The following is a 26,806-nucleotide window of genomic DNA, read 5'->3' as shown; positions in this document are numbered from 1 at the left end:
AGTTATGATTTTTCGAAGTTTCAGCTTAGAAGTAGACAATTAAAAACTCGAATTTTAGATCGAGCGATTTTTAGCCGACACAACCTAAACGAGAATTGAAGGTCTCGTCATTAGGAGCATAACGGTAAAAAGTCTGACGAAAACGGACGTTGGATGAAGAAGTTATGAATTTATAACTGATTTCCTGTCCCGGTCTGTTAAAAATAATAATATAAAATTTAAAGTCAAAATTAGCCGACGAAGTCTAAACGGAAGTTGTAGAGCGTAGTTTTAGCTACGCGTGCATATAAAGAACGTCAAAAATGGAGCTCGTATGCGAAAGTTATGGATTTTAGAAGTTTTGGCGCGAAAATCGAGAAAATTCGCATAGTCACGACTTGCCACGTCACCCTCGCTGAATAAGTGTCACATGTCCTGCTGAGTCACCAAGCTGCTGAGTCACCGAAGCTGCTGAGTCATGCGAAGCCACGTGTCGGATCCTGATTCGACAGAGGAGGAGGCCCAATCCGAAGCAGCCAGCTCTCCGGCCGAAGCTTCGCCCGGCTGTCGCGTGTTCCGAGCCTCGCATAGCCTAGCTCTGAACCTCGCATGTGCGCCAGTAGACTGCAGTCCAATCAGAAGCTGCCACCGAGACCCTCGCATGCGCAGACCATGCGCAGCCATGTGCGAGCCAGCCCCCCTTCGAAGCCTCTCAGCCGTCGGATCAGAAGCTTCTCAGCCGTTGGATCAGGCCAGTAGTTACTTTTGGAGTTTTGCCATATTTAGCCCCTCTCTTCATATTTTCTTCATCTTAGAATCCCCCAAAGCCTCGGTATCGATTGTAAAGCCCGGAATACGCCACGAAGTGCCCGAGAAGCCCGGAAAATTTATTTTTTTCGGTTTCGAAGCCCGACTTTTGCAAAGCCCCGTTCTCAATAAAACTCCCGGTTTTATTAGAAACGATCGTTTTAGGAAACGAATTGCTGCCCGATTATCATCAAATTATGTGAGTGTATAGTCACTTTCATTTTACACATAGATATGAAGTATTTACCTTATAATACATGCTATGTGTAAATATATTAACTGTTTATTCGAGGTAATTGTTGTGTTGATGTTTTATACAAGTTTTAAACTGTATAAGTATTTTTATCTACAAATATGTTGGGTAGAACATGGATAGATAGTGATGTGTGATAAAATAAAATTGATGAGAGGCCTCGATGTGTTTTGAGATCCAGTCATCTAGTGGAGTTTGGATGACGACCACAGACTTTCTAGACAGTCCAGTGGGAAACATTAGCAGGTCCGCAACCTATAGGTGTTAATGAACTGAGAGTGTTCATTCGTTGTACTCCATCCCCCTCATGGTTGCCTTTAGGACATGTATGGCTGAGGAAACCCCATAGCAGTAGTGTCCATCCCGATGATATTCTTTAAGCTAGGTCCCTTGTGACAAGTGTTTAGGGACATAAAGTGAGGATAACGGGAATGGGTAATCAGGGTTATTGTTGATTGATGAACTTAGTAAGTTTATTATTATTGTGGGTTGAAAACCCTATATGCTTACCAGGCTCCCAAGCCTAACCCACTAAGCTTTTTATGTTACAGGTAATGGACCCCGAGCATAGTCGGAGGACGACGAGAGATTTTTGGATTATAGGCCAGTCGTTGTAAATAACTGTTGAAAGACTTATAATGTCTTGTTTATGCTTTTGATCTGTATCGGAACATGACATCCCGAGGTTTTGATATATATATATATATATATATATATATATATATATATATATGGAAAACATATACCTTCTTAATGAAGGGTTTTGATAAACTTTTATCATATTTTGTTTGGGGACCAATTCTGCAACATCTTTTAAAAAGATTTCTCTGATTTTATTTTAGAAAGCATAAATTAAATCGGTCTTTTCTGGCCGAGAAAGTAGGGGATGTCACAGGTTGTGACTGATGGGTTTTGGCTATAAGAACATCCTATGTGCTCATACAAACCCTAATGCTTGGATCTAGGTTTCTCTATTGTACATGCAAGTTATCCAAGAATATAAACCCTAGATCTGGCATATGATAGTCAATATAACATATAATTAGGGTTTAGATCATACCTTGATTGTTATGTAGCAATAACAATCACAATTCCTCCTTGTAATGACTTTAGAAAGCTTAGAGTCACAAATGTCACTCCTCTAATGGTTCACAAACACCAAGAGCAAGAGGATGAAGAGGAGAGGTAAAGGAGGCTGCCCTAAAAAGTGTGAAACCCTAGAAGGATGCTTAGCCACGTTTTTGGGTCATAAGGGATGTATATATAGTTAGGCTATTAGGGTTATCTAACAAGAAAACCCTAATTTGGATGCTTAAGCCTAAGCAACCCATGGATCCGTTTCCTTAAGGCCTTGGACGATTTCTTATGGGCTTCCCCCATAAAATTCGTCCACTCCTTAATATAAGGCAATCCATGGCCCAAATTGCAATTATCTTATAATTACAATTCCAGTCCCTTAAGTTTAATTAATCTCTTTTAGTCACAAAACTAATTACTAATTAATTATTGACCAATATTAATTAAACAATATGATTTCTCCTTTAATATATTTTTTTCATAATATATTAATAAATCATATTTAATCCTTTCTCTCCATAATTCATCCTATCAAGTTGCTTTGGTGAAGGCAACCCAAAAGGACCATGCACCATCGGGTCAAGTACATACCAAAATAGTTATGGACTTAGACACTAATCCAACAGTCTCCCACTTGGATAAGTCTAATAACTATTATGCATATGACTTCAGATCCTGATCTGCAATCGTAGCTTTCCAAAGCCGCTGTCAACTCTGATCCTATCAGATACGCGTGTCCTTTAGACAAGGGATCATATATTCCTCCATTCTAGATATCGTATGAGACATGATTTCTAATCATTCTCTATGTACTATTTCTCAACTTCCGATTTATGACGACTGACTAATTGAACAAATCAAATTAGCCCTAGCCCGGCCGAGCATTTACGTTTGTCATCACTAAATCATCGAGGGGCCCAAAGATATCACTTTTATCCTACTTTGGATAAAAGGAACGGATAAAATTTGATTCAATGCTCGCTTGCACTTACTCACCAAATCACACACAACAATATGTTTTATAACACCAAGTTACTAGTGCGTTTACATATTATCAATGTGCAACCGATTTGCAAGATACAACTCACACATCTCGGTTTCAAGAATATAAAATGTTATCGTCTCACCAATCACTCGTGATGCAATTCATGGAGTGATCCAATTGAGTGTGGGTTTAATCCAATGCTCAAATCATATTCATAAGCACTCATGAACGTTGCAGCAAACATTTGCTTATGTCTAATACTCTTTTAGACATTCCACACACCAATTCACGACAGTCTTCATTCATACCTACTTCCAACATATGAACGACTGTGGCCCGTTTGAATAATTTGACTGTCCTTAACCAATTAAATTATTCAGGAAGTCAAAACATGCAAAGTGAAACACAAGAATAATACTAATCCCATATGGCCTCAACCCTTTGAGCATAAATAAAACACCTTTTATTTATCACCATATTGATTACTCATTATTTGTTGTTTCGGGTAATCAACTTCTTACTTGAATTATTACACTTGTCCCATAATCCGAGCATGCACATAATGTTTACCTATGGTTCTTACTTTGTGAAATAGATCAAATTGAACATATATCCAATCATTCTTCATTTCACAACTCCTAATCCCTTTCCATAAGTAAAAGAATATCAAATTCTTGCCACTTATAGAATATATTAGATTCTAACATTTTATGCAATGATCCTTTCGTAATGTTACTGCACCAAAGTCACAAAGACTATTGCCAATGATATTACAAAGTCCTCTATCGAAAATTGTTACAATACAATTCCTTAGATATGATGTCTCTCACTCAAAGAACATTCCTTTGAACATCCTTTTTCATAAAAGTTTCTAATCTAGTCATAGGTTTTCAATATTCAATTCCCAATATGGAAACGGTTCCATATTTACCATATGACAACTCATTCTTAATAGAATCTTTTCTGTTCATAATAATGTCGATATGGTCCATCCAATACTATACTTCCAACTACTCACAAGCGACCAATCCTTGGTGAACTTTGGATTGTCCTTTGATAGTTGTTTAATTATCTTAGTCAAAACCGATTCTTGTCATTTTTCCCTCTAAATGCGCTAGACATTTGGAAAATTTTAGAATGGTCAAATATTATAGCATTTGCAATCGATCCTATACCCGGAGTGTATGGGATACGATGCATAGTGTCTTACATAAAGATTTGATACTTTATCAATCTTCTGCCATAATATTTTATTTGCTATGTTCTCAAAATTCGAATTGTGAAGACGAATGCCGTAATCATAATCGAAATTTTAAGAACACACTATGTACCTTTTACTAAAATATTAACATTCCACAACCTAACCCTTTAGATTTGAAATGAAGCATAATATTCTCTTCCTTAATTATAGCAAAACAACTATTCCATCCTTACGACTTTGCAAAGAATGACTCTTGTTTTCTATAATTAATATTGCCAACTTGCAATACTTTCCATAATAATCATACAATCATAACATTTATTCTCCCACTATCAAGATGATTATTATAAACATAACACTTATGCTTCCACTAGCTTTGACATGTGTTCAAAAACCAGCTTAACTTCTAGAAAATCAATACTTATTGAATTTCTTAAGTTCATGTTTCTAATACTTAGTGCTTTGATAATCTTTTATCAAGTTTATACACCTTTCCCTTAGATAGCTCTTATGTGTGTCTAAACAATTTCAGACTAATTGACAAACCTCACAATTCGAATCATGGAAAGGGATACCGTAACCATAATCGAATTCGAGAATGCAATTTTACAATTACTATCTTCATAAAATCTCTCTTAGTGAAAGCATTTCCTCACAATCATTTTCATGAAGGAGGGAATCTTATGAAACTTAGATTTTAAATGGTGTATGTGTTCCTATCCATGTGAACTTGTCAAAACCAAATTTTATGAAAAATTCAAACTCATATGGACTGAACTTTCTTAGTCTTGATTTCTTGCCTTATGGTAGCACAGTTGGCCACCATGTCTTCCAAGTAGTTAAGCAGCTCACCTTATCCTATCAATGTACCTTTCATTGATCAAGGTCCTTGCCTTTTATGCATTCAAACGAGAACTCATAGGACTCACATGCATAATTAACTCAATTGGAATGGCACAGAAACAAAATAGTGTCAACACGATAGGTTGTGAACCTCAACTCGTGTGCTAGTGATGAGCGATAAGGCTTATTTGATTTATTCTTGAAGCCTTTCAAGACCATTGAGACTCCCACTGACTCCTTGACATATAAGATTCTCTTGTCAATAACCATTTCTTGACAAACAAATATTCAAGAGTTAGTGTAGCTTTTATCAAGACACTTCATAAATTGGTCCTAGTTGGTCTTTGTCTTATCCAAGACATCACAACTTTCCACATTTGATGAATGTTATAAACCTTCTTAATACTTGTCACTTTTAGTCACAATCTTAACTCTAAGATTTTTTTTGGAACGAAGTATGATTGACTTCTTGATTTAACCATTTCTTCAATTCTTGATTCTTCTTCTTAGACATACAATTGTACTAAGACTCACTTAGAGGATCAATTGAGATATGGTTCTTAATCATTAAGACCTATCATAAAGCATAAAAGGTATTCTCCCTTCTTCTTAGAATGGAGAAACTTTTATCTTTCTGCCTATTTGATTCTTGTTATTCGTTCTGCTATTGATTTAAACTTTTTCAATCAATTCATAATTACACTTAATCTTATAAGTATAATCATATTTACTAAACTTTTAGTAAAACATGACGAATATCTTTGTTACTCTTATGGTGTACTTGATCAACACGCAACTTTGTGTGCTCGATCTCCTAGTCCTTCATTTGACACTTTGTCAATGAATTAGTCTAATTTCCAAATATGGAATTTCTCATTCATCGTGCAACCAAGTTGCATGATTCCAAGTTTCTGTCCAATTGAAACTTGGGCGATGAGAAACTCTCCCTATTTGGTAAATTCTCGACATTTCCACAAATAACATAACTAAGAATCAAATCCATTATTGCTAATCATTCAAAACATCAATTTTTCATACACGCCATTGCAAGGATAAATAAATAAATAAAATAAAATTTTATTTTATTGCGGAAAAAAAATTTGTCCTTACAATGCAATTCTTTGAAAAACTATGCTAATACATCTTTCTTAGCAATCTTATTCTAACTCTAAGTAGTAGCTCAAGAACCTAATCTTCAAGTAATGCGATCGAAATCCATTCCTTCACGGTTAGATTCTGCTCACTTCTTCCCTTAAGCTTCCTCTCTTTTCTTCGATCCTACAAAACATCAATTGCAATCTTATCACATTATGTATTAAGAATCTAGAGTAGGAGCTTAAAAGAGTTAGTCAATAGATTTTACCTAAAGCAGAGCCATACGTTTCGACTCTCCCATCTCTTAGATCTCTTAGGTAAATAGGGCAGCTTCGTCTCCAATGCCCCTTCTCTTGGCAATAAAAGCAAATTGACTCTTTTGGAACAGGACATGGAACTACTTCAGACATTGCCTTTCTCTTATGATCAAACTTTTCGATCATAACATGTCTTTCATTTCCATTGTCTATATCCATAGAGGTCTTAAAGGCAGATTCATCAATCAACTTTGCTTTTCTATTGCGCCAAACCATTGCTGATTCAGCAGCAATAAGCATATAGGTGAGATCTATAAGGGTCACGTCGCAGTTCATCATATAGTACTCTCTTACGAACTTACTATATGAGTTAGGAAGTGACTGAAGAACCCAGTCAACAGCCATCTCCTCGCAGACAACGGATCCCAACATTCTTAACCTATCAATGTGTGACTTCATCCCTAGGACGTGTGCACACACTGACTTTCCTTCTTTATGTTTACTTGCCAAAAGGGCTTGAGTGAGCTTGAAAGAGTCGCACAACAATCAATCAAGGATTCTATAAGAGACAAGGCATCATATATCAGGCAATTCTATCATACAGTTCCTGAAGATCTCTATCTAATTACTAGCATGTTGTTCTATCGTATCAAAACATAATCTCAAATAACTGTGTGGTAATTTGGGGTCTACTTACTGGGACGCCCTAGGTCTCTTGGCCTTGAGCACATAGCAGGACCGCCTCAACCCAACATACCATCACATATCAATATATACCATATCAAACCCTAGCTAGCATATATAAATAGTCATATAAATCTAACAGATCACTAAGCATAACATCATCCTATATATAGTGATACAAATCTAACAAATTACTACAACATAAAAGAATACAATAAACCAGGATAACAATCCAAAGGGGCCGGCCTTGGTTCCTTCGACCCAAAAGTACAGTGAGGAAAACTTACCTCGCAAACTGAACATAACTGATGAGGTCCGACTCCGAATCTCAGCTTTCTAACTGATACCTATTTCCACCAAGTGACCAATTCCATCAAAATCCCAAATACCCAAAATACCCTTAAGGTCAAACTTGGTCAAAGTCATAGTCAACTGGTTAACCTACTAAGTCAACTGAGTCAACCCAGCCGAGTAAACTTAACAAGGCTGGCCCATGCGAGTACGCAGGGCGTACTGAAGAGGTACGCTTAGCATACGCGAAGCCTCGTAGAATATCACCATCAGGGTAGTTGATCGAGTATGCGGGGCGTACTCCCATGTACACAGGGCATACCCTCACATTCTCCAAACTCCATTTAGTGCTTAATGTCCTAAGCACTTATGCCCATATTTCAAATCCATGACTAACACACACCTTGGAGTCATAAATTTCCAACTTTATGACTTTACATGCCTAATAAGAGATTAACACAAGGTCTTAATCCATTAAGACCTCATATAAGATTCATGGAGCAAATGCAACCAAAAGGACATCATTTTTATGGCTAAGGACCCTTCTAAGGGTGTGAAAGGACAACTCAAAAGGACAAGAACAACCCATGCACAGGATGGGATCTTTGGGACAAGAAAAGCAACATAAAGCACCCAAAAATGGGATCTAACGATCAAGATGTCAAGGTATAAACTTTATACCTTCTGGAGCTTCTCAAGAAGGCAAAGATCCGAGATCCATAAGCTTGCTTCCACTTCAAGGCTCCTTGATGCAACTTCTTCCTCCTTCAACACACCAAAAACACTCTCTTGAGCTCACAACACACATTATATGGGTGTGGATTGAAAAAACATCTCAAAGGATGTGGAGGATGAAAAGGTGAGGAGAAATGAGACATAATGTTGCTTAAATACCACCCAAACCCTAAAAATTAGGGTTTCCTCCTAAAGCTAGTACGCCCCGCATACATAGGTGTACGCCCAGAGTACTAAGGCACGCCCTAGTACGCTTAGCATACACATATGTACGCTTGGCGTTCTCCTCCTGTCATAATTACGAAATTGTCACTAGGGCTCAAAGCATAGCTTCTTGAACTTAGGGACCAAAATGGCATGAAATAGAATTATAGGGATAAATTTAGAAGTACATGAACATCAGGACGTTACACTTAGTAAAAAAAGAAAGTGACACTATAATCTATTAATATTAAATTATTTAACCTCAATAACATCTTTGAAATATTTTCTAAAGAAAAACCAATTTCTACTCAAAAAGTTCAAGAAGAAATAAAATTAGTTAAACAAGAAATAAAATAAATAAAACTAGACTTCGTATTATTGAAAAAGGAAAACAATCCCTACCAACTACAAATGATCCTCAAGAAATTAAAAGAGAAGAAGAAACTGAAGAAGTAATAACTGAAAATATTATAAATTCACAACTTTCTTAAAAGTGAAAATACTTAGATTATTCTAACAATATACAATTTTCACATCAGTATAACAACTCTAATAAACAGTGGTGCATATATGAATTATGAATTGTATTCAAGAAGGAATAATTCCTACTCAATTGTATGATAAAGCCTCTTCTAGGTTAAATGGAGTAGGAGGCTCAAAATTAATTGTAAATTACAAAGTTTCGGATGCTTATATGTGTAATTATAAAGACTATTGTTTTAAAACCCATTTAATTTTAGTAAAGAATCTCAATTCTCTTTTAATTCTAAGAACGCACTTTATTACTATGATATACTCATTTAATGTTTATAAAGATGGGATTAAAACTAACATTTTTGGCAAAGAAATTAGGTTCGAATTTTGTGAATCAATCCAATACTCAAATATAAATATACTCAACTATAAAACAAAACAAGCTAAATATCTTATTAATGAAATAAATAACATGCGTATAATTAAATAACTAAACAAAGAGAATATTTAAGACAAAATAACAACTTTAAAATCAAAATTTGAAAGAAAAAGTGTTTGTTCTAATATTCCAAATATTTTTTGCAGTAGAAAACAACATATTGTAGAATTACATTATATTAAATTTTTTTATGAGAAATATATTTCTTCAACATCAAGAACAATTCACATGAATAATGAATTAGAAATCAATTGTAAAAAAAAAAATCTAAGGCTTATTAAATAAAAAATTCATTAGACCTTCAAAATCTCATTGATATTTTTTTTGAAACAACACATATACTAAACTAATCCTAAATTATTCTACATATGTGTACCGTGGGACTTAAACCCTAGACCTCAATGAGGAATGACAACACCGGATACCGTTGGGCTACAAGCCTTTTGGTAAAATCACATTGGTCTTCTTCATCCTTTTATATTATGAATGTAGCAAAATTAGAAAGAGGTTCAACAAGATTAATTATCAATTATAAACCTTTAAAAAAAGTTTTAGAATGGATTAGATATCCCATTCCTAATAAAAGAGATTCATTGAAAAAACTTTATGATTTAACAATATCTTCTAATTTTGATATGAAATCATGTTTCTAGAAGATACACGGCTTCATGAATTTGATAAATATAAAATATGTTTAAATGTTCCTTTTGGACAGTTCGAATGGAATGTCATGTCCGATGTATTAAAAGAAATGCTCCTTTAGAGTTTCAAAATATTATGAACGATATTATCGCTTCTATAAACAATTTTGCTATTGTTTATATTCACGATGTTCTAATTTTCTCAAAATCTATTGATCAACATTTTAAACATTTTGATATATTTTATGACTTAATTTAAAAAAATTGTTTAGCTGTTTCAGCAACAAAATTGCATATATTTAATGAACAAATTCGGATTTTAGGTCATGATATTATCAAAAACACAATTAGACCAATAACAAGAAGTTTAGAATTTTCAACTAAATTTTCCGATGAAAATAAAAAAAACAACTTTAAATACTTTTAGGATGTTTAAATTATATACATTATTTTTTCGAAGATTTAGGAATTATATGTAAACGAATTTATAATAGGTCAAAAAATAATCCCGAACCACAGACTCAAAAGCACATTGATATTGTAAAATTTATCAAGCAGAAAATTTCACATTACCATGTCTGAATATACCTCATCCAAATGCAAAAATTATAGTCGAAACGGACGCGTGTGATATAGGATTTGAAGGTATATTAAAACGAAAAATGATAAATTAAAAGATGAGCAATTAGTTCGATATTTTTCTGGTGCCTGGAATGACACCTAAAGAAATTATTCAACAGTTAAAAAAAAAAATAAGCATTGTTCTATGCATTAAAATGTTTGAAGATGATTTATTTATGAAATTTTTTTTATTAAGAATTGATTGTCAATCTTCCAAATCGATTTTAGGATAATATATTAAAAATCTTATTTATAAACAAAGTTTTGCTAGATGGCAAGCCTTCTAGGCAATTTTGATTTTGAAATAGAATTTATCAAAGGAGAAAATAATTCATTTCTAGATTTTTTTCTCTCATGAATTTTACAGGGGAAATGAGTTCTTCATCTTCCTCTTCCAAAGCAGATAAAAAAACGCATTTCTCACAAACTCCTACCTTTCCCTCCTAAACCAAATTGATTTTCTCCATTAACTCCTATTAAGAATTCTCCTCTTTTTACTGAAATACTTCAATCAAAACTAGTACTCCTGAAATTTCTCAAATCAAAACTGTCAATCATTTTCCCATGACAACAATTTCTAAATCTCCCTCTATAGTACAAATCCCAGTTACCAATTCAAAATTTAGAAGATTATAAAGTCTCAAAGCTGAGTCAAGGATTTCATATTCTCTCCGATTACTTATTTGGTCCAGGAAAAACATTATTTTCTCAAAATTATAAAATCGATAATATTATCAAACTATTATTAAATGCTCTGGTTCTGTCAAATTCACCCATAGATCCAACTCTAGAGAGGGATCTATAAAAGTATCTGGACATCAGGATGTTACACTTAGTAAAAAAGAAAGTGACACTATAATATCTATTAATACTAAATTATTTAACCTCAATAACGTCTTTGAAAGATTTTCTAAATAAAAACCAATTTCTACTTAAGAACTTCAAGAAAAATAAAATTAGTTAAACAAGAAATAAAAGAAATAAAAAACAAACGTCGTATTTTTGAAAAAGAAAAACAATCCCTAGCTACTAAAAATGATCCTCAAGAAATTAAAAAAATAAGAAGAAAATGAAGTAATGATTGAAAATATTATAAATTCACAACTTTCATAAAAATGGAATACTTAGATTATTCTAACAAAAGATAATTTTTAAATCAGTATAACAACTCTAATAGACAGTGGTGCATATATGAATTATGAATTGTATTCAATAATGAATAATTCATACTTAATTATATGATAAAACCTCTTCTAGATTAAATGGGGGTAGGAGGCTGAAAATTAATTGTTAATTACAAAGTTTCGATGTTTATATTTGTAATGACAAAGACTGTTGTTTTAAAACCTAATTAATTTTAGTAAAGAATCTCAATTCTCTTTTAATTCTAAGAACGCCCTTTATTACTATGATATACTTATTTAATGTTCATAAATACGGGATTAAAACTAACATTTTTTGCAAAGAAATTATGTTCAAATTTTGTGAACCAATCCAATACTCAAATATAAATATACTCAACTATAAAACAAAACAAAATAAATATCTTCTTAATGGAATAAATAACATCTGTATAATTAAAGAACAAAATGAAAAAAATATTTAAGAGAAAACTACAACTTTAAAACCAATATTTGAAAAAAAGTGGTTGCAATATTCCAAATATTTTTTGGAAATGAAAACAACATATGGTAAAATTAACTTATATTAAAAGTTTTGATGAGAAAAATATTTCTTCAACATCAAGAGCAATTCACATGAATAATGAATTATAAATATGTAAAAAAAGAAATCTAAGGCTTATTAAATAAAAAATTAATTACACCTTCAAACTTTCATTCGACTTTTTTTTTTTTGAAACGTCAAATATACTAAACTACTCCTAAATAATTCTACATATGTCCGCAATGAGACTTGAACCCTAAACCTCAAGGAGAAAATGCAACACCGGATACCGCTGGGCTACAAACCATTTGGTAAAATCTCATTGGTCTTCTTCAGCCTTTTATATTATGAATGAAGTAGAATTAGAAAGAGGATCAACAAGATTAATTATCAATTATAAACCTTTAAACAAAGTTTTAGAAGGGATTAGATATCACATTCCTAATAAAATAGATTCATTGAAAAAACTTTATGATTTAACAATATCTTCAAATTTTGATATGAAATCATGTTTTTGGTAGATACACAGTTTCATGAATCTGATAAATATAAAATAGGTTTTAATGTTCCTTTTGGACATTTCGAATGGAATGTCATGCCCGTTGGATTAAAAAAATGCTCCTTTAGAGTTTCAAAATATTATGAACGATATTATCATTCCTATAAACAATTATATTATTGTTTATATTCATGATGTTCTTATTTTCTCAAAATCTATTGATCAACATTTTAAACATTTAGATATATTTTATCACTTAATTTACAAAAATGGTTTAGCTGTTTCAGCAACAAAATTGTATTTATTTAAAGAACAAATTCGGATGTTAGGTCATGATATTATCAAAAACACAATTAGACCAATAACAAGAAGTTTTGAATTTCAACTAATTCTCCTAAAGAAAATAATAAAAAAAAGAACTTTAAATATTTTTGGAAGTTTATATTATATACATGATTTTTTCAAAGATCTAGGAATTATATGTAAATCAATTTATAATAGGTTAAAAAATAATCCAGAACCACAGACTCAATAAAAAACTGATATTGTCAAATTTATCAAGCAGAAAATTCCATATTACCATGTCTGAATATACCTCATCCAAATGCAAAAATTATAGTCGAAACGGACACGTGTGATATAGGCTTTGGAGGTATATTAAAACAAAAAATAATAAATTGAAAGATGAGCAATTAGTTCGATATTTTTTTGGTGCCTGGAATGACACCCAAAGAAATTATACAACAGTTAAAAAAAGAAAATTTAAGCAGTGTTCTATGTATTAAAAAGTTTGAAGATGATTTATTTATGAAACATTTTTTTATTAAGAATTGATTGTCAATATGCAAAATCGATTTTAGAAAAATATGTTAAAAATATTATTTTCAAACAAATTTTTGCTAGATGGCAAGCCCTTCTAGGCAATCTTGATTTTGAAATAGAATTTATCAAAGGAAAAAAATAATTCATTTCCATATTTTCTCTCTCGTGAATTTTTACGGGGGAAATAAGTTCTTCATCTTCCTCTTCCAAAGCTGGATAAAAAACCCATTTCTCACAAACTCATACCTTTCCCTCCTAAACCAAATTGATTTGCTCCATCAACCCCTGTTAAGAATTCTCCGATTTTTAATAAAATAATTCAATCAAAACTAGTAACTCCTAAAATTTCTCATATCAAAAGTGTCAATCATTTTCCCATGACAACAATTTCTAAATCTCCCTCTATAGTACAAATCCCAATTACCAAAGAATTCAAATTTTATAAGACTATCAAGTCTCAAAAATGAGTCAAGGATTTTATATACTCTCCGATTACTTGTTTGGTCTAGGAAAAACATTCTTTTCTCAAAATTCTAAAACAAAGAATATTATCAAACTATTATTGAATGCTCTGGTTCTTTCAAATTCACCCATCGATCCAACTCTAGAGAGGAATCTATAGAATATAGTAAAGCACAAATTTTAAAATATTTTCTCTAGGAGGTTGGGGAGTTAATCCTTATTTTGATAAAATCTTGCTAGGATATCCAGCCAATCCAAAATTTTCCTATTACAATTATCACAATGCCTAGTTCAAAGCTTTCTTAATTCGGAATTATTCACAATCATGGTTTATACTTTTCTGATATTAACTCTGAGTACAAATATCCACGATCATTTGTTAACCGATACAAATTCTTGGGTCTTGTACCAAGCTGTCTTCCAAATGACATTTCTAATGGATATCTCAAATTCAAAGAATTATTTATTCAACGGATTCTGAATTTGAATAGCGGTTATAATTTACTATGACATTTAAAATCCCATTGATTTTGACATGCACTTGTTAATATCAAGAAGCAAAAGGAATTTCTCCTCCGTGGTTAACTCGTCAGTATCGTTTAAAATAGTGGGATAAATTCAAAATTTATCAAGACAATAAGAAAGTAATAATAAAAAATTATTAATATATGTATCATCAAGAAGCAGAAGACGAAAATAATCAATAATATTTCAAACATTCATCCTTCAGACACATATTTAGTGGCAATAACTCTTGGTGTTGTTGGCTCATCTCAACAAGAATTTCAACGTTTATTACAAGACATTTGTAACTCTCCTTCTGGATCAGAAGGATCCCAGTCAAAGTCAATGAAAAATGAAATGTTTCAAGATGTTCAAGGCCCATTCAATGATCCCTATGATAATTAAAATATTTTAAATCTTATTTTGGTGCATACTTTCAATGTAAGGTATTTCATTTCAATGTTTTTCAAGATTGTTAGTTTCTCAAAAGTATAGGTGTATACACTAGGTGCGTAAACACCTTTAGCAATATTTTATTGCAGGTTCGTATCATGAGTGGTCACAAGAATTGAAGCTTGATTAAAATTTTGATATGAAAAAAGTAATCAAATTGTCAAAAAAATTCTATTAAACGTATCATCGATAAATGAAGGTTTGACAACCATTATGACAAGAACACAAAAACCTTGTCAAAAGAATATTGATGTGACAACTATTATGAGAAAAAGACAATAACATTATCTAAAGAAGAAATTTTATTCCAAGTCACTTATAGAAACGACAAAGAAAAACTATTTAAGAAAAAATCCGGTAAAAATCCAGCTACCAAGATCAAGAGCAAAAATATTCTATAAATTGAGTTGAGATTTTAGTTTTAAGCATTCGAAAAATATATATTTCTCTCTCAAATGAATAATTTATGTCTAAGAAAACCTCTATAGTTTCTTTATCTACTTCGTGTTGTTCAAAATCTCTAGATTTCTAGATCATATTTTCTACAAATGTATGTACTGATTGTACGTCGAATTAAAAAAAAAGTTATACTATTTAAAATACTTTGTTCAATTCATGTAATCTCATTATTTTATTGAATTTATTTCTCGTTCAAAATATTATTTTAAAGTTTTTATAGCAAATTTTATTAATGTTTTTATAGCAAACTTATTGTTATAATCTAGTTTAACATTTATTTATTCATTTATGATTAAATTCAATATTTTTTTCTTGCAAGTTTAATAAATTATTTTTTTCACGTATTTTATCTTTTTTGTTATTTTCTATAGCTATATTTAGTCTTGAAAGAATTTTGTATCTGTTTATGAGTAAATCATTCCAAAATTTAATAGCTTCTGAAAACCAAAATTTTCTGTTGAACCCTACGGACTTTTTCTGTTTATCAGACCGAGCTGTTCGATGTGAGGAGCACCGATTTTGTTCGTCGAGAAGAAGGATGGTTCACACCGGATGTGCATTGATTACCGGGAGTTGAACAACTTGACGGTGAAGAACCGTTATCCCCTTCCGCGGATTGATGACCTCTTCGGTTAGTTGTAGGGTGCGTCTTGGCTCTCCAAGATCGAATTGAGGTCAGGGTATCATGAGATGAGCGTCATGGAGGAGGTGTGGAGAAGACAGTGTTTCACAATCGTTATAGTCTTTATGAGTTCGTGGTGATGTCATTTGGGCTCACCAATGTGCCTGCGGACTTTATGTATTTGATGAATCTGGTATGTCGGCCGACGCTCGATCGATCAGTCGTTGTTTTTATTGATGATATCTTGGTGTATTCCAAGACCAGGAAGCAGCATGAGGAGCATCTTCGAGAGCTTTTGGGAGTGTTGAGGCGAGAATGACTGTATGCCAAGTTCTCGAAGTGTGAGTTTTGGTTATGAGAGTTCCAGTTCCTGGGATATCTTGTTAACCAAAACAGGATTTTGGTCGATCCGGCCAAGATTGAGGTCGTGATGCAGTGGGAGGTTCTGGAATCTCCCTCGGAGATCACTAGTTTCTTGGGTTTAGCAGGATATTATCGGAGATTTATTTGGGATTTCTCCAATATTGCAATACCCCTCACTCATCTGAAGAGGAAGTGCGTGGATTTTTAATGGGGCCCTGAACAACAGGTGGCATTTGAGACTCCGAGATAGAGATTGTGAGAGGCCCCAGTGTTGACCCTCCTCGAAGGCGTTGAGGATTTTGCGGTGTTTTGCGATGCATCCATCACGGGTTTGGGCGCAATTCTTATGCAGCATAGGAGAGTTATTGCTTATGCTTCACAGTAGCTGAAGCTGCACGAGGTCCGTTATTCGACTCATGATTTGTAATTGGAGGCAACAGTGTTTTCTCTCAAGATTTGGCAGCACATCTTGTATGGGGTTCGATGTACTATCTACATGGATCACAAGACTTTGAGGTATCTTATGGACCAGCCGAACCTGAACATGAGACTGTGTAGGTGGCTAGATATGGTGAAGGATTATGACTATAAGATCCTGCATTATCCCGAGAAAGCCAATGTGGTGGCTGATGCTTTGAGCCGCAAGGCGACTAGTTCTGCGACTGGATGTCAGTGTATGAGGGTTTCAATTGATTTGCTATTGTTGGATTTGATCAGAGAAGCTTAGGCTGAGGGAGTCAATGAGGAAAAATAGAAGCAGGAGAGGCCTAGGGGCGAGAGTGACAGGTTTCTTACTAACAATCGCAGATTAGTGACCTGGTATGGATGGGTTTAGGTGTCAGACTTTGGAGGCGTCATATATACTGTGTTGGAGGAGGTACACAAGTCCAGGTTTTTGATACACCCTGGAGCCACCAAGATGTACCAAGATTTGAGACTTATCTACTGTTGGCCATGCATGAAGAGGGAGATAGGATGTTATGTTGAGACGTGCTTGTCCTGTCGGATGGTCAAAGCCGAACACCAGAGACTTCAGACAACTCAGAGTCAGCAAAAGAGTTATGTCGACAAGCAGCGATCCGAGTTGGAGTTCCAGATTGGAGATATGGTTTTACTAAAGATATCACCATGGAAGGGTGTAATACACTTCAGGAAGAGGGGAAAGTTGGGGCCCCTCTATATTGGGCCATTTCGGGTGGTATCCAGGGTTGGCAAGGTAACATACATATTGGATTTGCCTGAGGAGCTCAACCAGATCCACAACACTTTCCATGTTTCGCAACTTTGGAAGTGTATGGTAGATGATTCGGATGTTGTTCCCTAGGGGATATTCAAGTTGATGATCGCTTGAATTAATATGGAGAGACCAGTGGAAATCCTGGACCGAAAGACGAAGAATTTTCATCACAAAGTGGTATCGTTAGTCAAGGTTCAGTGGCAGCATCGGAAGGGTTCCGAATGGACTTGGGAACCCTAGTCTGAGATGTGAGAGCATTACCCAGAGTTATTCATAGCAGTGGACTTCGAGGACGAAGTCTTGTTCAAGTAAGGGAGAATTGTAACATCCCGTTGATAAGGTATTTTCAATTTTAACCCTAAGTATGAAGAGTTATTGCATTTTAGCCCTTGTGCATGTGAAAGCTAGCAAAATGGCCCATAGTGGCATTTTTATAATTTTGTGGTGGACTCACGTACGTGGGGCGTACATGTGTGATCCATAAACCCTATTTTTTGTGTTTGGACCCTATATAAGCATCATTAACTTTCAAGTTCTCACTCCCTTACCATCCTCCAACCCTCATTTCGTCATTTACAAACCCTAGTCCACTTTTAAGCACTATTGTGCTTTGTGTGTGTGTGTGTATTAATCACCTTGAAGGAGAGAGGAAGAAGAGAAGATCATCTTGGAGGAGTAGGACTCTTTGGATCCAGAATCTCATCATCATTTGTCATCACTTTGAGGTTAAAATCTTTGAACTTGATGAAGCTATGAATAGTTCTAAGTTATCCATGAAGTTTGTGTCCTTTTGGTCCCATTAGTTGGGTATTTTGAGTATGAGCTACTCCAATCCATTTAAGTTGGCCTTTCAGACGTCTTGAGATGTTTAGAAGCTTAAAAATGTGGTCTTGCTCATTTCTTCCCTTCCATGCATGTGCTACAAGGTTTTAATGGGTTAAAGTAGTTAAGGTTTTTAGTGTTGAGCACTTATTGCCCATGCAAGACCATAAAGTTGGAAACTTTATGGTCAAGAACGGTATTTCGGACTTCGATCTGCATTTTGGACGTAAAATACCAAGTATTAAGCACTTATTATGTTAAGAAGAAGTTATGTTATGTACGCTGGGCGTACCAATTGGTACATTGCACGTACGTGGCCAAACCTCCGTTTCCTGGTTAGCCATCGAATATGCCCTGTGTACTCGGCTGGGTTGACTCAGCTGGTTTGTTAGCTTTGACTAATCTTGACCAAAGGGTATTTTGGGTAATCTAGTATTAATTTTAGGTGGGCAATATTTTGGATAATAGGTGTCAAGTAGAGCCGGTTTTCGGAGCAGAGATTTATTCAGCTTGCGTCCATACTGATAAGTGAGTTTTCCTCACTATACCCGTGGGTCGAAGGCACCAATGTCGATCCACTAGAGTGTGTATCCTGGTTATAGGATAGTACTATGCTAGTATATGATTGATTAGTAGAACTGTATTATTATATGTATTTGTTAGTTTTGTATTTATGTTTATCTGTTACATATGTCGAGATATTCTATTTGGGTTGAAGCGGTCTTGCTTTGTGTTGAAGGCCAAGACACCCGGGGACGTCTGGATAGGTTGTAGGCCATACGAGGTGGTACAGTCATGCCAAAGGCTCGTAGAGCGGTCCAGTCAGGCTGAAGGCTCATATTTGCATGCTTTGTTTGTTATGTAGTGTGTTGGTACTTTGGGGGAACTCACTAAGCTTTAGCTTATAGGATTAGTTAGTTGTTTCAGGTACTTCTGAGGACCGTGGGAAAGCGAATGCCTGATCATGCACATCTTCCTATTTCTATGATATGGATTTTTGGGACACTCTAATATGACTCTACTTTTTAAACAATGGCTCTTTTTGTAAACAATGATGGTTAATGGTCGATTTTAAAAATTTAAAATTTTTGTGATTTTTGGAGTGTTAAATTACCATGGAGATGAGTGACCTTTTATAGTGAGAGTTTTGGTACGAATCCTGCCCATAGATATAGGCGTCTTAGAATCGTTTCGGGACAATGGTGTTGTTTAGTGGATCGTAAATTTGTGCCCTGTCTAAGTCTTGATTGGCTTAGCATTGGTAGTGGCGCGTGAACCTTCACTGGAGTTTTCAGGTGCGTGTTTGTCGTTTGGTGGCTTTCCTGCATATGTTCCAGGCTGGAGATTGGACAACAAGTTTGGTCCAATGCAGGATGGAAATCTAATGGGATAGGTGGACTGCTGAAGTGCTCGACTACTTCGCATCTTTCGGCGTGGCCAGTAGGCATGCTATCACATTGTATATGTAATGTTGATATACGATATTTTGGGGTACTCAATAAGCTTTATTCTTAAAGCTGTGGATTTCTGTTTCAAATTATGCTTCTAGCAATGGGAAGGCTCCATCTTAAACGTGACACATGTGTATCTCTTATGTTTATGTTTTTAGACTATTGCTTCTTCTGATGATTTTGATACATTGATTTCACATGCTCTGTTTTATGGTTTTGGAACTATTGAGTATTTCATCTTTATTGAAAATGATCACTTATTTACACTTTAATAAGAAAAAAAAATATTTTAAAATTTGGGATGTTACACTTTAAAATGAAAAAAAATGATTTAAAGTTTGGGACATTACATTTGATGATACATAAGTTGTTCATCGGTCATTCCATCGATATTTTTTGTTGGAATATTTATTTATTTGAATCTCTTTGAAGACATAAATGATTCTTTGATTTGAAAATTAATCTACAACAAGACGATTGCGTCCCTCTTCACGACCTTGAAAAATATTTTTCTTCTTTGGTCGACGGCAAGAACTTTCTACTTCATATTCGGCTTCTTTCGTTGCAAAAATCAACAATTTGTCATGGATATCATCTGCTAGTTTATCAATGATTAACTCATTTAGTTGTATTGAATGCTTCTCCATGGCATCGTTGGACATGGTTGAAAGAAAAATATATAAGATGATGTGATTATTTGTAAAGGATATATATATATATATATATATATATATATATATATATATATATATATATATATATATATATATAGATAGATATATATATATAGAGAGAGAGAGAGATTTCCATCAAGCGAAAACAATATCTTTTTATAGAAGTTGAATGCCACAAACAAACGAAAATATAAAAAAAAGTATATCGGGACTTTATTTTGTACCCATAAAATACGAAAAAAAAATAATACATTATAAATAAAAAAGATTGAAATTATAATATAATCACTATAAATTTATATTTCATAAGTAAAATGTCATTAAATATCTGATAAAATAATTAACTAGTAAATAAATTAAAAATATTTATGTTGGTTATTTTCATAACCAAAACATAAAACGCGGAAGCATAATCTTGGATCTTTAATCTCGAATCTGGTTAAAAGAAAACTTAAACAATAAAGAGCGATTACATACCTGATTTCATTATGATCTTCGGATCTGAAGAACTATGGTTGGGTTTTCCAATTGATCTCAAGAGCTCTCTCTGAAATCCCTCAGCAAACCCTAAATGAATTTACATGTATGTATTTTCGTGTGTTTTGATTTGCTCATCATCACATATATTTATAGATGGAGATAAACCCTAATGTGAGAGATGGAAGGGATCTTGAGGATCTTGACTCAAACCGGGAATTCAACCCACAAGTTAAGTAAATAATCTATAAATCGGTCCATCAACAATTTATACTCTTACCATAATAACTGGATTTAATAATATATCGTACATATTTATGAAGTGGTCTCATAATTATCCAACAATCTCCCACTAGACCACAAATATATAAATATACGTATAAATGTATAAGCACTTTAATTAATGTTATTATAACATTGGTACCCTTAAACAATCTCGTCCACTAATCATAATAGTATAGGATCAAAGTGGCCTTCGTTACGATTTACGTAACTAAACCTATCAATGGTCGCATATACATATATAACTAACGACATAGATTAAACATGATGTGTGGTTTTAAAATCTAAATAGATTTCCAACGAGTTCCTCTTTAGATTGAAGTGAGATCAAACTTCAAATAAGTGCAACTAATAATGGAGTTAACTGGATTCTTAATTTTGTATAGAAAAACATAATTGATCTTAAACAAAACATAAACCACCATTAAACTCCCACTAAAACCAAATATCACACCAACGTGTGTAGTATGCTCATTAAAGACCTAGGGAGGTAATCCCTTTATGAGCGGATCCGCTTTTATGGAGTTTATTCATATGTGCTATATATATTTCCATTTTGCACTATTGTATTACTATTAACCTAAGGAAACTTGATGCCAATGTGCTTTGACTTAATAGAACTTCTATTATTGGAATATAACATTGTTGATTTATTATCACAACTTTAATGGTCTTTCAATACCAATAATGTGTAGCCTCGTGACAAATTTTCACAACCATATTCCATGCTACAAATTATGTTGTCATTATGGAAGAAGTTACCGAAGTCTATTCCATGAAATGACTCATCATGCTAAAATGTAAAAGTATCCTTATATGGATCAGTAACCATTTTGGCATCTAATAAAATAATATTGTTAATAAAAATGATCTCCAAAACATCTGAATTTCTTATGATCCAAACTTGAGTTGCGTAGATATCTGCCCAAAACCAGAAAGATAAATTTACTCCCACTTAATCTGTGATACACAAAATCATCTACTATATTTACCTAAAACCAAAAGAGATAATAAATTGATGAAAATAGTGGTACCACGCATAGGATATCCAAAGTTGAGGTTGTTGAGTTTGTGTATTCAAAATAGGATATTGAAAAACATTGTCGAAAACTGATTCATAATTTGCATACTATCGAAAGCAATAATAGGAATCAAGATTGATTCCTCCTTAAGGACAATGTTTTAACCTTGTTTCTCCCCCAAACTCAACATCCTCAAAGAATATTGCTCTATCCAAAATGAATGGTCAATATCCATGCAATTGAGAACTAACATAATGTCCTCATTGCATTCCTTAAAGTTAATCTCATTGAGTAAGAATCATAAATGTGATCAATGTTAACAGGTATAATACCATAATTCAAATTTCTGTTTTGAGAATATAGGCAAATCTACTTTTATGCTCATTAATCCATAAACCGTAATCAATAATTTCAATTTATGACATATTTACAAGGTATAAACACAACATTAATATCAAGTCTTTGTACAATAATACTAACTTGCAAAAGATAACCTTGTTTTAGAGATAAACATTGACAATAAATCATGTTAATTAACAAGCCCTCTTTGGATTGACTTATTAATCACATAGAACCAACATGTTTATCACCACATATATGTTTATTCGGCCAAATATCAGTCTACCTTTGGGTCGGCTAATACCTGCATTAATAAACACGTAAACTACAAATTTTGATAATAAGAATTGACAATATATCATGTCAATTAATAAGCCCTTCTTTGGACATGTAACCTAAAAAACTGTCACATATTTATTATCAAACATGTGTTTATCCGGCCAAATATTAACCTACCTTTGGGTCGATTAATATCCGCATTAATAAACACAAACCATAAAATTTAAGTTCTTTGTAAATTAATTTTCACAAAAATGATCACTTTGGTGATATATTGTGTCAATTAATTTACCATTAAAATAAATAATATGTCATAAATGAAATGTATCAATAACCAAAAACATGTTTATAAATTTTCATAAACGCTATCACATGTTTCATGAAACCAAACTTTGATAATACAATGAAAATATTATCAACAATAAACTGAAAATCTAAATCAATTTCCAAAATTACGAGACAAAAATTTAGATATAAATGTAATTTACATTTATTGATGATTTACATTTAAACGAAGCCTAAATTTTACCGCATAATATCTCGCAAATTAAAGTAATATCACAAACATTAATAATGGTGATATCACAAACATTAATAATGGTCACCAGATCACTACCTAAAAAATATATATAATGGCCGATTTCTTTCTTATCAAAAATGAATTGACTAAATCAATATATATTATATAATATTTGAAATACCCTTATTACGTTAAACCTTGTAAATAGGATACCACTTTGGAAGGATAAACAGAAATACATACCTCAAAATTCCAATTAAAGAATCAAAAGGTCTTAAAAAAATGGTTTATCTAGACCTTCACATTTGACAACTTAAAATTCCAATTAAAGAATCACAAGGTCTTAAGAAAGTAGTTCACTATTCGTACGAAGATTAATTATTATTATTAAAACAAATAATGCTTATTAAATACCACCGAATTGAATTTGATAAATTCATGACCGACGTTGGTTTTATCACAAAACCCAACGATAATACAAATTGATTTTTTTTTTGTTGTCAAATGTTCATGTGTATAATTCCGATGACGGCAGAAGAAGCTCAAGAAATATGTATTTTCATTATGATATTTTAAACCAATCATAAAATTTCTTTTAACAAATTCGAGTAGACTCTGATACCAATTGTTGGTTATTTTCATAACCAAAACATAAAACGCGGAAGCATAATCTTGGATCTTTAATCTCGAATCTGGTTAAAAGAAAACTTAAACAATAAAGAGCGATTACATACCTGATTTCATTATGATCTTCGGATCTGAAAAACTATGGTTGAGTTTTCCAGTTGATCTCAAGAGCGCTCTCTAAAATCCCTCCGCAAACCCTAAATGAATTTACATGTATGTATTTTCGTGTGTTTTGATTTGCTCCTCATCACATATATTTATAGATGGAGATAAACCCTAATGTGAGAGATGGAAGAGATCTTGAGAATCTTGAGTCAAACCGAGAACTCAACTCACAAGGTAATTAAATATTCTATAAATCGGTCCATCAACAATTTATACTCTCACCATAATAACTGGATTTAATAATATATCGTACATATTTATGAAGTGATCCCATAATTATCCAACAATTTAAAACTAAAGTATAATTAAGCATAAATTAAAATATGATTAGAAGATGAAAAAGCTAAATATGTATTAAACATGAAAATCTACTGACTACTCAATATTACTGAATAGTGAATAGAAAAAAAAAAACAAATAAATTATTAGATCTAATGGTAATAAGTGATAAATAATATAAACCAAATAATAACAAGCTATAAAATAAACTAACATCTAAGATGTTCTAACTAACAAATTAAAAAACATAAAAGTTACCTTGAAAACAATAATAGATATTTGAAGGAATAGCTCTGATGATAACTAAAAAATAATGAAATAAGTAAAATTCTAAAATTAGTTAAAATTTGACAATTTAAGTTAATTAATCATAATAATATTAAATGTAAAACAAAAATTCATATTCTAATTTAACAAAAAAATACCAAGAACTGTATAATTTTTTACAAGAAGTGGCTTTCAATTAACTCACCATTGAAAATATATGATCCTATATCTACGTAAATTAATTAATCAGTATAATAATTAAAATGAAAATTAAATTTATTTGTATTGTCGTGTGCAATCCGAAAATATAGACTACTGTGATTTCATATGTATTTATATTATCTTATATTTAAAATAATTACAGTGTTTTTTTGAAAATTAATAAAAACATTATAATTTTAAGTATATTGATAAGTAAATAGTTATCTCTAATAATATGTATTTATTAATAATTTAATTATATTACTATCTTCTGCATGTATATACATACTCGTATAATATATAAATATCATTTTAGATGCAGAATTTAACACTAAAAGCTTAATTGATGTCTCTCATAGAAAGATAGAAAGTTTAACACCTAAAAGCTTAATTGATGCCTCTCATAGTAAAATAAAAACTTTTGGTAGTAATATTAGTTATAAGAAACGTTTGATTTGGGCATGGAATTGTGCCGCATTCTAAAATTGAGATTCAATGCTTTAAATTTGATTATTTATGTAATCATTGATATAGATAGAATGGTTTCTTCAATCACCAAAGTAAATAGAATAATTTCTTTGACGTTTTGACGTCTAACAGAAGTACAATTCACATATAAAAGTTAGAACGTGTAGTCATCATACTTATTCACTCTATTGACTTGGAGAAAACATCTTTATCTTTTGTGATTAGCTTTAAAAAAGTAGATCTGCCGTAAAGATTATTAAACCAGAGAATTGATAAATACTTCAATATCAGTAAATTTGAATTTCTATATAAAATTTAAAAGCGATATCTAAAGTCAATTATTTAATCGTACGGGCTTACTTTTAAGAAAGTAGATTTAATGATTAAAATTTAGTTTCGGAAAATTTCTAATAAAAATCATATTATTTTAGATTAATTTACCGTTTAATCTTAAATTAAATTTTATTCATTAAAAATCGCAGAATAATAGCAAAAATTTCGGAATAATCCAATATGGTCGGTTTCATAATTTTACCTAGAATTCCGTCTTTTTCTTTTCTTTTATTCGTCAACTAGGTGTGAGACCCATGTATTACATGAGTTTATTTAAAAAAAATTAAATTAAAAATTTTAACAATTTAAAAATTTTGAATTTATAAGAAAAATGAGAAATTTTTTGAATTATTAAAATTAATGAGGCTTTAATGTATTGAATACATTACATATATAAACCCTTTTTAATAAATACCTTATATATATATATATATATATATATATATATATATATATATATATATATATATATATATATATATATATTACCTTATATATTAAATGTGAAACTTTAATTTAATAAAATAAAAAATACAATAAAATAACAAGTGAAAATAAAAAATTTAAAAATTCTAGAAAATGCCATGTGTCTAAATGAATCAGAAGAGGATATGTGGTAAAAAAAACTTCATTTATTATAGTAGAAATCTTGAGATTTTTTTAAAAATTAAATAAATTTTCATCAATAACCAAATTACCGTGACTTTTCTTAAAATTTCCATTGAGTAAATGTATTGTTGTTAATAAATCATTTTTAAACACGACATATCTTTTTCATTATAAAGAACAGCAACAAAGCTGTTGCTAATTGTCGTATAGAATCTTTTGTGTAAACAAAATTTAATTTGAAAGTAATTCAAAAAATGACCAAAAATATTAGGTTTTTATTTAAAATATCCTTTTTGTTTTTAATAACAAAACCAAACCT

Source organism: Lactuca serriola, chromosome 4, assembly GCF_051521515.1.
Source record: "Lactuca serriola cultivar US96UC23 chromosome 4, Lser_US96UC23_V15, whole genome shotgun sequence".
Lineage (NCBI taxonomy): Eukaryota > Viridiplantae > Streptophyta > Magnoliopsida > Asterales > Asteraceae > Lactuca > Lactuca serriola.
Note: the sequence above shows the minus strand (reverse complement) of the source record.